General features: G+C 31.7%; 1 long non-coding RNA gene across 1 annotated transcript; it reads right to left on the bottom strand.

Moving 5' to 3' along the window:
- Positions 1–290: 290 nt before the first annotated feature.
- On the bottom strand, positions 291–14,131 carry LOC134535506 (uncharacterized). The gene is made up of 3 exons (XR_010075631.1): positions 14,045–14,131; positions 3,430–3,501; positions 291–1,115 (listed from the first exon to the last, which is right to left on the bottom strand). It is a non-coding gene; the product is annotated as an uncharacterized LOC134535506 (long non-coding RNA).
- Positions 14,132–14,777: the final 646 nt, after the last annotated feature.

The raw sequence follows: 14,777 nt of genomic DNA, 5'->3' as shown, positions 1-14,777 counted from the left end.
TATAATCTAGAAGATACGAATCCGGTTTTAAATTTTATCAAAATCAGGTAAGTAGCAAAGACTTCATTACATTATAAACTTTTAAACTCAAAAAATTACATAATTTAAAATTAGTAGGATACCCAACCTTGCCTTATGCTTCATTTAGCCTAATTGTGAGGTATTTTTATGATACTTATCACCCCTCCCTGATGGGTGGAATTTTTTATTAGTGAAAAATCATTACAAAGCAACACACTTTGAGGCATAAAGTATTAAAAAGTACCAAAGTATGGGTTTTTTGGATACTTTTAATGATAAGTTACTCTATAGCATTTGTGTTAATCCAGTATATGGGCTACCTATGTATCAAACTGTAACCAAATTGGTTAAGTGTAAAAAGCACAATTGAAAAGCATATGAACCTTAAAATTTTTAAGTTTATATATTTGTAGGAAGTAGGACCAGTGTTTATACTACAATGAAAAAGTATGTTAACTTGTGAAGTAATAAAAAGTATAGATACATTGTACTTAAATCATCTAGTTTTGAATAAATATCCATTTACTGTATTTATTATTATTTTAGTGCAAAAACACACCAATAGAGCTTATAATGATATGTAAATCCCGAAAATTTTTGCTAAAAATTCCCACAATAAGTTTTGCTTAGGAGACATAGTTTCTGTTACAAAATTGAAACATTAAACAACAAAAAAACATAATATTTAGCAGCACTGCTAGTTGATTAACGTACAGAATATGCCATTGTAAGACATAAGAACCATAATCGTAGCACATAGTTCCTTTGTTTATGTGCTGGTAAATTTTCAAAAATTAAAATAAATAAATGAGCTATACCTTTATAAATATTTATTTACAAAATGCATTGTTAATATAAGCCAACATTTTAAATAAATATAAATGTAAAATATTCATATTAGAATTGTTTAATCACAATAATTAAAAAAAAAATAATAATCTTGAAACACCACACAAATCTGCATGTACAAATCATCCAACAGCTTTGACAATTCAACAATTTTAGTAATTGTATCTGTCACTTTCTTCAAAGTTCCAACTCTGGGGTTTCCTTGATGCTTTTTTTATACAGTAGGATTAATCTTCATAATGGACCTGAAAAATAATAAAAGCATAATTTATAACTATCAGTGGAAGGTTGTATAAACTGATAAAAATAAATATAAAATTATCTATCCAAATAAAATGTGGGTTGTACAGAAAAGTGTTTGTCAAATAAGACTTGCAATTAATGATACTGAAAGACAAAAAATGTGTTTTCATAGCTGACAGAGCAAGCACACACCTGTTTATTCACCACATTGGCACGCGATTAAAAGTGTCATATGTATTTATGTACAAGGCAGATTGTCATATAACGTACTATGATTATACATAAATAAAAACAAGTTTTTGTACAGGATGTGTCTGTATCTGACCAACAAATATCAGCTGCAGGTTCATCACGACAAAATAACCTTTGTACGACTTATGTTCTGACTTGCTTCAAGGCTTGTATATACGTCATTGTGGTTGGGGCTGAACAATATTTTTATTGTAAATAATAGTGAAAGTATTTAAGATGAAACACTGGGTATGAGTTAAACAACAACCATGAATTGTGTCACTGTTGTAAATATTTCCTGAAATAATTAGGGGTAGCAACAAATCACAAAAGTATGTGGAAAATAAAGCCCAAGTTTTCAGTCACATTCAGACTCATCCTCTATATGTCAGATTTCTATCAAAAAACATATAATTTAGTCAAATAAGTTTTCTGACTGCACGTACCTATGTAAATATTACAAATAACAGCCCACTTCATAATTAGTTTTGCTAATTAATAAAGTAAGGCAAATAACACCTGTTAGAAAGTATGTTTCAGACTTAAATGCTCATGATTTCAATCAAAATCACATGCAATCTCGCATAATGCTCAAGCACTTTTTGATAATGTTACAAATACAAGAACATTTCTTTCTTTCAATTTTTTTTGGGGTACACTCATTTAGGTTGCCATTTATTTTATTATGATAAGAAAGCTTAAAATCAATTCATTGCTCGCAGGATGAGTTTGATGATACAAAAATATTCATACTATTTTAAGAGGTAGATAAATTCAAAATAGAAAAATATATATATGTTTCAACAAGCTTTTTTGAAGGAAATTAAGTATTCAAAATCTTGAAAATCAAAACTGTTAACAATTAGTGTTTTAGCAATGATTACGGACACGATTACGTATATGGTAAATTTGGATGAAACCGGAAAGCATATCAATTCACCATGAAACATCAAACATGAAATGTCATTAATCTCCAAATTTCATTTAGAAATCAATCAATTTGTTAGCAAAACTTTAGTAAATCACAAAAATGTAAATATATTCATTCAATTAATATCATTTTGTCAGCATAAAGCTTGTTGCAAAATATAGCATCAAAATACATCGCAAAAATTTAATTTTACCTTATTTGTGCTATCATCTCTTATTAGTAACTCATTTTTAAACTCCTGATGTTTGTACATTTCCAAGTCACACATTCCCTTGTAAATTTATTTTTATTCAGAATAGTTCTGTTTAAGGCATAAATATTAAATAATTATTTTAATGTAAAAGTGCATCCTATATTAGTCAAAATAGGATTAATAAATATTGAAGTATTTATTTATTATGTATTAATTGTTGTAAAACATACCACCTCTATGTATAAAATTAATTAACAATGACATCAAAGTCTCCTGTTTCATAATCTAAATTGTCTTTAAAAATAAAACCATAAAATATTGTATCTAGCAAAGATATATAATTCAAGGGATTAAATTCAATAAAAATTTATTGTAGTTTTAGGAAAAGTTGTTAAGAAATAATTAATGTCAGAAATGAGGGGAGTACAAAGAGGGAGAAGGGATCACCAATGGAAGATTCCAAGGGAGTGGAGACAAACTGAACGAGGAAGGCAGGTGTTTCTGGTGAGGACGGGGCGAGAGTGGAATGGGCTTGAGGGAGGGGTACTGGATGGGAGAGGAGGAAAGGACTTCAGAAGACTTCAGGAATTGGGAGAGTGAGATAGCGAGGGGAGTTCCTTGCCACCGGGTGAAAGCCCAACTGCAAGTGTAAAGAATAATAATAATGATGATGATAATAAAATGAAACGGTTTAATATGAATTCATTGAAATATCTGCAATACTTTCTACAATCAAATTGAAATTTAAAGAACTATAAATAATTTACACCTGGTTTTCCTAATGCTCAGTAACATCATTTCTTAAATTTTCAGTGATAATATTTCACATTAACACACAACTCCTGAATATAATACTAATCTGATTTTATAATCTAGGCTACCTTTGAATGAATTCCAATGCTTTTGCCACTGAAATAGGACATTAAATATTAAAAATGCAAATACTACAGACAGCACTTACTACGTCTGATGTTTCTAGGGACATTTTCTTGTCCACAAACAAGATAAACTTCCGAGAATTAGGGAGATGGCCCTGGAAAACAATAATACCATATAACTCATTAAAAGCCACAAAACTTATAAAAAACCCTGCAAGTTCACATTTTAAGCAAATAGTTAATGCATGTTTTCCACCAATCCTTGTAAATGTTTTAACTCTCAATTAAAAAAAAAATTGCAACTTATTTCAACTATAAATTTATGCAATCTTAAAGGCACACAAGGAAAACAAGAACATAAATACTGTAAATATATTTAGGAGCAAAAATTCAAAAGGCTAGCAGTAACAATAAACTTGGCTCCGATGGGAAGCTACAACAATCAAGAAAGTCAAACTACTAGGTACCACTTCTGTCCCAACCCTCGCCACATAAGTACATTTTCTCAGTGATGACCAGTCACCATGGATTCCATCACAAATGAACATAATGACATCGCATACAGGAAAGTAAGTTTGATAACCGGAAGACAAAAGAACTATATTGAAATTCAGACACAATGAATCATTTAACATTCAGAAAAATAAAAAGTAAATTTATAATTAATTAATACCAGTAATGTGTAAAGTATTTTGTATCATAATATATTTACTGTCATATAACTGTTGAATCCCATTCCTAACTTTATGTACCTAGATAAAATAGTGTGAACACAATAATGATAAATTAGTTGATAGACATGACTGATTTACCACCATACTTTAATCTACACCAATTTAGACAATTTGACCACAAGAAAAAAAAAGTTTATAAAAGAACCATATTCTGTAAGAATATGCTGTAAATTATATGTAAATATTTCAGTTTAACTGCTGACATAAATAACCAAAATTTATGAATAACTTGGATTTAAAATAAAAATGTAAGTTTGCTACATAACAATTTTATGAATAAGCCTTTTCCCACAATTAAATGGCTTGAAATGATTTTATGGTTTGTTAAATTTCCTTTTCGTATACACAGTGAATGCTATATGAGTTACACTAGGTATCCATGTGGTAGACGCCAACAAGCAACAGGCTGCAATATCTAAAATATTGTGCTTAGCATTTCTCACAACAAAAAAAAATTGTTAGGTATATCTCACCCTCAATTTTAAGTGGTAATACTAATAGAACAAAAACCAATCACTTGTAAAAAAAAAACATTGCAGTTTGCCTCTAACTGTAGCAGTGGGCTCAGAATTCCTATAGAACTGTGTAAGCATACTGCACATATACTTGTTAGATGCTGCATCATTATTTTGAGTACCTATGTCAGGTATTGTTACGTTAGGTAAAATTAGGTTAGTTGGATGGATTAAGTTCGTCAAGGTATCATGAACTGATATATCAAATATTTTTTTTTACATAAGGGGTCGTCCATTAATCACGTGATGTTTTTCTTAGCAAATTTTTAACCCCCCCCCCCCTAGTGATTTGTGGTGAGGTTTTAGACTACCCCACCACCCCCCCCCCCCAAAAAAAAATCACGTGTATTTTTTCGGTACAAAATATTTTTAAAATTTTCAGAATATTATCTTTAAATATAGGTATAATCTAATTTAATTCTGGAAAATTAAGCACAGCATGTATATTCGGCACCAAAATCACAGTCTTACTGGCGACTGGCAAGCCGAGCCAGGCGGGGATATTGTTGCCTGGCTACGGCGAGTCAAGGTCACGCGTCGCTTTTCGGTTTAGTAGAAATCGCGTGAAAAAATTAATACACGTGATATCTCTCTATACCCCTCCTCCCCCCTTGTGATATTTCGTGATTTTTCCGAACCCCCCCCCCCCTCCTTTCGAGCCTCACGTGATTAATGGACGATCCCTAACCCAGTCAACATTGGGTTGACCTAGGTGTACATGGGTAAACGCAGAATTAAAAAATTCTTAGTGCTTAGTTTTTATGTAACTTTGCAAGCCATCTTACTTCAGCCAGTCTTAAAATTTTTAGCAATGTCAAAACCCCCAAAAGCTGACTATTTATTATCTAAATCTGTGCAGGAGACTTGGAATAAGATGAAAAGTAAACCTAGTTTAATATTTTACTGAGAATTAGTAGCAATAAGTATAAACTAAGCACACATTCCTGAGAAATAAGCATTTCGCCTCATGTCCCAAAATATACTAAAACCGAACACAAGCTGTACTATTGAAACAAAATAGAAATAATAGAATACAAAAAGAATGCACGCAAAGGAACAAGTTATATGATGAATTGCAATAAAAAATAACACGTGGAGCCATTACATCATTTGATTTAATAATACAAGTCAATTACTTAAATAAAATAATATTTTAAAAACCCTTTACCAATAACATTGAAATTTAATTCCTTAATTTTTATACAATGTAGGTCAAAGATTTTGTGAGTAGTTGGTAACAAATAATGTACTAATTTGATTATAAAAATTATTTACCTAATTTGATTGATCATGCTTTTATCATCAAATTGTTAAATTACTGATCCTGGTACATACTACGATCAATGGTTGCCCCCATTTTTAAAATTTGTTCCACACAATATACCTATATTATTATTTTGAATAAACAAATACAACTTCCATAATATAATTAATTAGCTGCAGTATCTAGGTATCCATGAGTTACATGAAAATGGATAGCGCTATATGACAAGTGTGGTGGACACTGAGAAATGACATACAATTACTGTTTGTATGTCTATTATCTATGATTTTCTGTTATAAAAATGAATTCACCCATGGTGATGGTTGAAAAGTCTAGAAGTTTATGTGCTACAGCGCTGTCTGGTGAAGAGTTACTAAAATGAATAGCATAAAAAACACTCTCCATGAAAAAACACTGATATGCCAACTTTCATGATGATCGGTCAAATGGTGTGTCTCATATGTACCAACATATATTTTTAACTACATATATCAAGTTTAGTGTAACTAGTAGTTAAGAACATGTTATTCTTATAAATTTAATACTTCACCATCTTCATAAAGTAACAGCTAATAAAAATTAAACCAATTTTGAAATTGTAATATTGAAACAAAAATTATAAAAAATGTTGTCTAGGTGTACAGTAACTGTGCAAATTTCGCTATGGGTATTTCAAGTAAAATAAGGCCACAAAATTCTGCTTTCTTAACACTATAATTTTTCTTAAAATATCACCATGAAATCTTGATACAATTTGGGACATGCCCCATTGCTGTACATAAGAAACCTTAAATTTGTACAAAAACCTTCATTTACAATAAAAGCTAAACATGCAAACACAGAAAACAAGCTAAAATCAGCCAATATAAAAAAAAAGCACAGAATTCTACTGTATATTTGTGCTGTTGATATTTCTTGGCACTACCTGCTTTTATTTTGTTTTCTGTGTGTTTGCACATTCAAATTTTTTGTATTTTAATTTTTCTCGGTTATTTTCAGGTTTATTAAGACATACAGTCATACAGCTATGGTTTATGTCCAAAAAAAATCTTTAGTCAATCTTACCCAATGCAGTAACCATTCAAAGACTGAACCATGAAATCTTGTCTTCAGCCATGAGGTATATATTAATACATGAATAAGTGGTGAGTTGTGTATGTATGTAGGCTACACACACAAAAAAAAAACCTACAAATGAAAAGATAAATTGAAATTTTGGCATTACTTTATAAAAAAATGTAACTTACCTCCACAACCATTCTGATCCCTAAACATCATCTACTCAAAGTAACTTTAACTATAATAGGCCTAAATAACACTATAATTGACCATACCAACCAAGTTTAATTATATATAATATCACTGATTTACCTATCCCATTATTTGTTTATTTTATAATTATAAACAAATATTTTTTCTCTTCTTCTTACATTTTGTTGTATTTTTATTTCTTTTTTTTTTACTTATATTCATTCGAGCCCTTCCCATTTACTTTATTTTATAATAAATTTGCAGCTGAACAACACTGCCCATGTTATTAAAAAAAATTGCCAGTTTCACCCATTGTAGCCATAACTTAACATCCCCCACCCATGATCCAGTTCTACCAACATAAAATACCTACCCCTGGCTTAGAATAACTTTCCACTGATAGCCTTACTTTAAACTAAATTAACTTTACTGATTACCTGCCGCTTTGTGTATTTCTGCCAACTAAAGAGGCCTGAACAACTTACATTTTTTTTTGTTTTCCTATATTTTGTTTTCCCAATTATGTTGAATTTGCTTCTTGTTTCTGCTAAATTCTAATGTTTTTTCCTTCCCTGCTGCCTCCCACTTATTATAATCTTCATAACCATAACAACCAAGTTAAATAATATACAACAACCTGATTTGTTCATCCCATAACTTTTTAATTTATTTTAGTTTTCAACCTTATCATTGCTTTTTTTTACAAGCAGACTTTTTTCACATACTTTATTTTATAGTAAATTTAATCCTTAACAACCCTGTCAATGTTATTAGAAAACATTGCCAATTTCACCCGTCGTAGCCATTACTTTACCTCTCCCCCACCCATGATTCAGTTCCACGTACATAAATATATATGATAAATGCTGTTCTGCTAAAGTCTGCCAACTAAACAGTCTGACCAATCAGCATTATTATTATTTATCTAAATTTGCTTTACTTTTGTTTTCACTCTTGTGCTTCCCTAATGTTTTGTTTCTGTTAAATTCTAAAGTTTTTACACCCCATGCTACCTTCTGCTCATAAAAACTAGACAATAACTACATGACCACAAAATTTTAATCCAACCACACTCCACCCAGTTAAAATAAAACCTACACAATTCCAACCAAACTTGTGTTCCCCCCCCCCCCTGACCACATCTTTTTAAAAAAAAAATAATATTGCAATCAACTTCACCTTTTTCATTGTTTTATTTTCTTTATTATTAAGTAGCTTGCCCCACCATCTGAGGTAAAGTCTTGTGGGTGTTAGACACTTTGTTTACCATCAATTAGTTTTACAATGTTTAGCTGTTCATATTTTTAACCATCAGCTATTGGCCAAATTTTCTATCTGTACTTGAAATATCTTAAGCTTTGAGGGTATTAGACACCATTCTTTAAGCATCATGCAAGCTCTTCAAGCAAACCAATACTTTTCTTTTTTCAAAGTTTTTATTTGCTCAGTTTTTGTTTGTTTTTCCTTTTGCAGGTCTGAATTTTTTTAAGTTTGTGAGGGTTAGACCTTATGTATATTGGCAAGTGTTATATGTACTAGTATTTATTTTTCTTTCCAAAGTATAACATGAGATACTTAAGGCATGCTTAGATTTGCAAAAAGATTAGGCCAGTGCCAATGTCTGCTCTCAACTTTTAACTCCAATTTCTCCATTGCAATAACTGAATGCTTGCACACAAGATTTTTCCTTGCTTTGGCATGTTTACTCTGCCAAATTAACATCTAGCATCACTTGGTTTGTGTACAGGACTGACCTGAGGTGTCTGGGTGGTAGGGTCTGCCATGAGCAGACTTTTAGTGCCCTCAAAGGCTGCCACCTTTTTTATCTTAATTTTATCTAGTGTTTGCTTTTTGAAATAATGCCTGGCCAAAATGGCAAATTGAACATAATAATTAACTTCACTCCCCTAATTATTTAAAAACCTAATGAGGAGAGGGAAAGACACCCCTACCCAGTTCAGCCCTGCATACAACAGGGCTTGTGCATTAACTGTAGGCAAGCATTCAGAAAGATTTAACAGTCAGGTTAACTAATAGGCTCCCGCCCCTGTCGTACCACTTCCTGGAGTTGGCTGGGGAGAAGGGGGTCGCGGCGTACATGACTGTACCTCGGCTGGAGCTTGTAGGAACTTCAATACAGCCTGGTGTCCAAGCTTGGTTGGTCTCTCCGAGGCTGGTCAAATGTGCTCACCCTCAGATGGCGGGGCAAGCTACTTAATAATAAAGAAAATAAAACAATGAAAAAGGTGAAGTTGATTGCAATTATTATTATTTTTAAGATGTGTGTGGGGGGGGGGGGGGGGGGCGCACGACAAAGGTTTGGTTGGAATTGTGTAGGTTTTATTTTAACTTGGTGGAGTGTGGTTGGATAAAAATTTTGATGTTTATGTAGTTATTGTCTAGTTTTTATGAGCAGAAGGTAGCATGGGGTGTAAAAACTTTAGAATTTAACAGAAACAAAATATAAGAGCAGCACAAGAGTTAAAACAAAAGTAAAGCAAATTGAGGTAAATAATAATATTAATGCTGATTGGTCAGACTGTTTAGTTGGCAGACTTTAGCAGAACAGCATTTATCATATATATTTATGTACGTGGAACTGAATCATGGGTGGGGGAGAGGTAAAGTAATGGCTACGACGGATGAAACTGGCAATTTTTTCTAATAACATTGGCAGGGTTGTTAAAGATTAAATTTACTATAAAATAAAGTATGTGAAAAAAGTCTGCTTGTAAAAAAAAGCAATGATAAGGTTGAAAACAATTAAAAATAAATTAAAAAGTTATGGGATGTATATTATTTAACTCGGTTGTTATGGTTATGAAGATTATAATAAGTGGGAGCAGCAGGGAAGGCAAAAACAGAATTTAGCAGAAACAAGAAGCAAATTCAACATAATTGGGAAAATAAAATATTGGGAAAAAAAAAAAAAAATGTAGGTTGTTCAGGCCTCTTTAGTTGGCAGAAATTAATAAAGCGGCAAGTAATCAGTAAAGTTAATTTAGTTTAAAGTAAGGCTATCAGTGGAAAGTTATTCTAAGCCAGGGGGTAGGTATTTTATGTTGGTAGAACTGGATCATGGGTGGGGGATGTAAAGTTATGGCTACAATGGGTGAAACTGGCAATTTTTTTTAATAACATGTGCAGTGTTGTTTAGATGCAAATTTATTATAAAATAAAGTAAATGGGAAGGGCTTGAATAAATATAAGTAATACAAAAGAAATAAAAATACAATAAAATGTAAAAAGAAGAGAAAAAATTTTTTTTTTAGAATTATAAAATAAATAAACAAATAATGGGATAGGTAAATCAGTGTTATTATATATAATTAAACTTGGTTGTTATGCCAAGTATAGTGTTATGTATTATAGTTACATAAAGTTACTTTGAGTAGATGATGTTTAGGGATCAGAATGGTTGTGGAGGTAAGTTACATTTTTATAAAGTAATGCCAAAATTTCAATGTATCTTTTCATTTGTAGTTTTCTTTTTGTGAGTAGCCTACATACATACACAACTCACCACTAATTAATGTTTTAATATATACCTCATACATGCAGTGGCGTAGCCAGGACTTGTGTATGGGGGGTGTTAAGAAGTATGGCCCCCTCCCCCCCTGCATTAAAGCGGGGGGTCCGGGGGTCCTCCCCCGGGAAAATTTGGATTTGAAGGTGTAAAATAGTGCTATTTTAGCAGTTTTCGGTACTTAAATTTAAATATTGTAATGGTAAATTTTTTTATTAATTTTAATATGACATTTGTTTGAGTGATGAATAAGAAATTAATTAAATATTTGGTGCTAAGGGGGGGGGGGGGTTTGAACCCCTAACCCCCCCCCCCCCGGCTACGCCCCTGCATACATGAAGACAAGATTTCATGGTTCAGTCCTTGAATGGTTACTGCATTGGGTAAGATTGATTAAAAAAATTGTTTTATGGACATAAACCATAGCTGTATGACTGTATGTCTTAAGAAACCTGAAAATATTTGAGAAAAATTAAAATAAATGCATGTGCAAACACACAGAAAACAAAATAAAAGCAGGTAGTGCCAATAATTAAAACTTCAACAGCATAAAAAATACAGTAGAATTCAGTTTTTTTTTTTTTTTTACATTGGCTCATTTTAGCTTGTTTTCTGTGTTTGCATGTTCATCTTTTTTTGTAAATGAATGTTTTTGTCCAAATTTAAGGTTTCTTATGACCAGCAATGGGGCACGTCCCAAATTGTATCAAGATTTCATGGTGAAATTTTAAGAAGAATTTTGGTGTTATAAAAACAGAATTTTGTATTGTGTGGTCTTATTTTACTTGAAATACCCACAGCGAAATTTACACAGTTACTATACACCTAGACCACATTTTTTATAATGCTTGTTTCAATATTACAATTTCAAAATTGGTTTAATTGTTATTAGCTGTTACTTTATGAAGATGGTGAAGTATTAAATTTATAAGAATAACATGTTCTTAACTACTAGTTAATAATAATAGCTTTGTTAGGAATGCAGTTCTGAGGCACTTAAAGTAGCAGGTGGAGAGCAGCTATGACTGGGTTATCTTCGGAACAGGCAGCCTGCCTATAAAAATTATTATTATGTACCTATCTAAGTAAAGTTAGGAAGGGGCTACTTCCCAGGTTCACCGAATTATAGTTTAAGTGCATAGGTTAAGTTTGAATTTATTTAAGGACCGCAGGGAGCTAGGCTCCCTGAAAACATAGTCTATCCAAGTTTTTTGTATTAATTTGATGTACAGGCAGACTAGATCTGACTTCTCACTTAAATTCACTTAGCTGTATTAAGTTAGTGACTTGTGGGGACTAGGTCCCCTTTAAACTTAGTTTTAACCTCCCACATTTTGAGGTAGGGAACCGGCCCCAGGGGCACGGTGAGATTAATTTGACCTTCAGTCTACCCCTAATTTTAATTTTCTTCGGGTGTTTGGCACCCCTGTCCTATTTGGTTGTGGTTTTAATATTGTAAAGGTTTTTCCAGTAAAAGTAAGGTTTTTCTGGAGGAAGTTAAGTGTTTTTGAGAGGACTAGATGCACAGATGCTCAGTGTACAGGTCTTGGAATCAAAATCAAAAGTGAAAGGTTTCTTATGTAATCAGCCATACTTTAAATCTGTAAAATTGTCAATATTAACATTATCATAAAATAGCTTCCTTTTTATCCCCTGATTTCTGAAAACTTGTTAAATTTTAAGACCTTTGAAGTCGAGGGAAATGGCTAGTTCTGATATATTACCATGAAACAAATATTGATTGAGATATTTAAATTGCTGTACATTAATTCTTACAACAAGGTAATTATGGAGAGTAGTGAATTTTGGGAAACCAGGCAAAAATTAACTTAGATGAAAAGTTGGTTATAATCATTCGGTTACATTTATAATGTAGCTGACCTAAAAGAAAAAAATCTATTAAAGAGAATTATTAACATTTTCCTCTTACAATCAGATCTCAGCAGGGTTACCAGAAAGAAGGTGCAGAAAAACACAGTTAATTATTTTTAATGTTTTTCACAAACTAATGTGACCCCTATTCACACCAATTTGCAGCCATTTTTATTGTAGATTACATAACCTATTCCTCACCCTCGTAGAAATTGTTTCGAAAACACGAGATAATTTAAAAAAAAAAAAACAGTTCTAAAACTTTTGTTTTCAGGAATTAAAGCATCTCTCCTTCAGAATTACTGAAATACCATTGATTTCTTTAATTTAATTTATTAACAACATATTTCAAAAAATTAAAAGAATGTGATGAACGTTTCAACATACTTAAAGAAAGCCAAATCCTTTTCTGCATTTATTTCCGTGACTTACGTGTTTTAGATTTTATTCTGGAACGATGAACATTTTTCTTATGAGTGAATGATGAACTTTTTTCCTTATGAATGCACTATACCAATTACAACAGCATTTTTTAAATTGCAATTTTTAATAATGCTAAACATAATGAGAGGAATACAAAAGTAGAAATCTCAAAATTATAGTTTTATACTTTCTGAAGAGCACCTGCTTTAGCACATTGCCAACCGAGTACAGCGGGTGGCCAGGAAACAATAAACATTATTTTAACCCCATTGGTCAATTTTGTTTGGGTAAATTAGTACAAAACAAAAGCTTTTAAGTGCATGCATAAAAAAAATTCATAGTCCCAAAATAAAATCCATTAGTACATAAAAATTACATTAATAAATCTAGAAACAAATTTTGTTCATCTGAAAGTACGTTGTTAATGTTCATTACATACTATGTTTTGAATATGTGTAGGCATAATAAATTAAAGCAAAGAATACATGCTTAGATAATACTGAAGGATACTTTCCTAAGATAAAAAACTTTCAAATGGCTATTTTTTTTACTTCCTGACTTATTTTCAAATAATTTTCTAAGCTGACATTTGATACTTCAAGTTGTTCAATTTTAATGGTAAAAGTGCCGTATCGCGTATCTAAGTTGAGCCCTTGATCTTGATGGCATTAAACTGTACATTTTGACCCTGTGGTACACAATGCTTACTGTTTCAATTAAGTACATCATTAGATCCTGAACTTCAGGTAGAACAATAAATAAAGATTGTAAGTTGAATAAAAGTTGCATTTTTGGTTAAAGAGCATAGAATAAAAGTATTTTCGGAATTTTTAATTTTTTTTAACAAATATCGCCCAACTATGAAAATTAAAAAATTCGATATCTCCTTAAGTATTTATAATTTATATCCACCGGGTTTAATGAAAAGAGGAAGTGAAAGAGCATAATATGCATAATAATAAAAGTATTTTCGGATTTTTAACATTTTTTTTCTAAACTACATATTTACCGAAACTTGCGTGTCTTAACCTGGTTATATTATTGGTGGGATAAAAAACTTATATATATAATATAATTTATTTAAATAAAAACAGATACTCTAATTGAACTTACCTTGCGCATGGACTCACAAAATTCTTCCGATTGTATAAAACTTCGAAAAATTGCTTGCTTTCTTCTTCCACACATGGCTGACCACGGTCAACTTACAGACTAAGCTATTTTTTCATTACATGTAGCAGGTATTTTATCAATCTTAAAAGCAGTAAACTTAATTTCAACAATAATTAATATAAAATCACTAGGAATATCTCTTGAACAATTCCATATATATGCGAATTAAGAAACAGCAACAAAACACGGTAACACGGAATGCATGGGGAAAAAAACAAATGATAGTTCACGAAGTAGGCCGAAGTACGCCGAAGTAAATTACGCGCATGCGTAGAGGGTACTAAACGGTGAATGAGAGAGAGGGGCGATAGCACAGCTATCTCTCTCTCTCTCTAATACCACCGTAATTTTACGGAGATTCCGTTTTACAGAAATACGAAGAGCGTTCAGTTTATTTACGGGTGTTTCTTCGTTGGAATGTCCGTAAATTTACTGTAATTTCTAACAGTGTATCTACTACTCAAGATGTATCAAATGAGCCCAAATACATCGGTATTATTAAGTAGGTACCTATACTTACATATACATCATAATCTGCTCAATTATACCAAAAAATTGCATTGTCACCGAAATGACATTATTATGTATTCCCGACTTTGCCTCTCAATTGGTTGAGAATAACTGCTTTGAAATATTAAGTTGTAATGGTACGATTCCACTAAAATACTGTGCA

Source organism: Bacillus rossius, chromosome 8, assembly GCF_032445375.1.
Source record: "Bacillus rossius redtenbacheri isolate Brsri chromosome 8, Brsri_v3, whole genome shotgun sequence".
Classification (NCBI taxonomy): Eukaryota; Metazoa; Arthropoda; class Insecta; order Phasmatodea; family Bacillidae; genus Bacillus; species Bacillus rossius.
The sequence above is the reverse complement of the archived record's forward strand: the minus strand, read 5'-3'. Positions and strand labels throughout refer to the sequence as shown.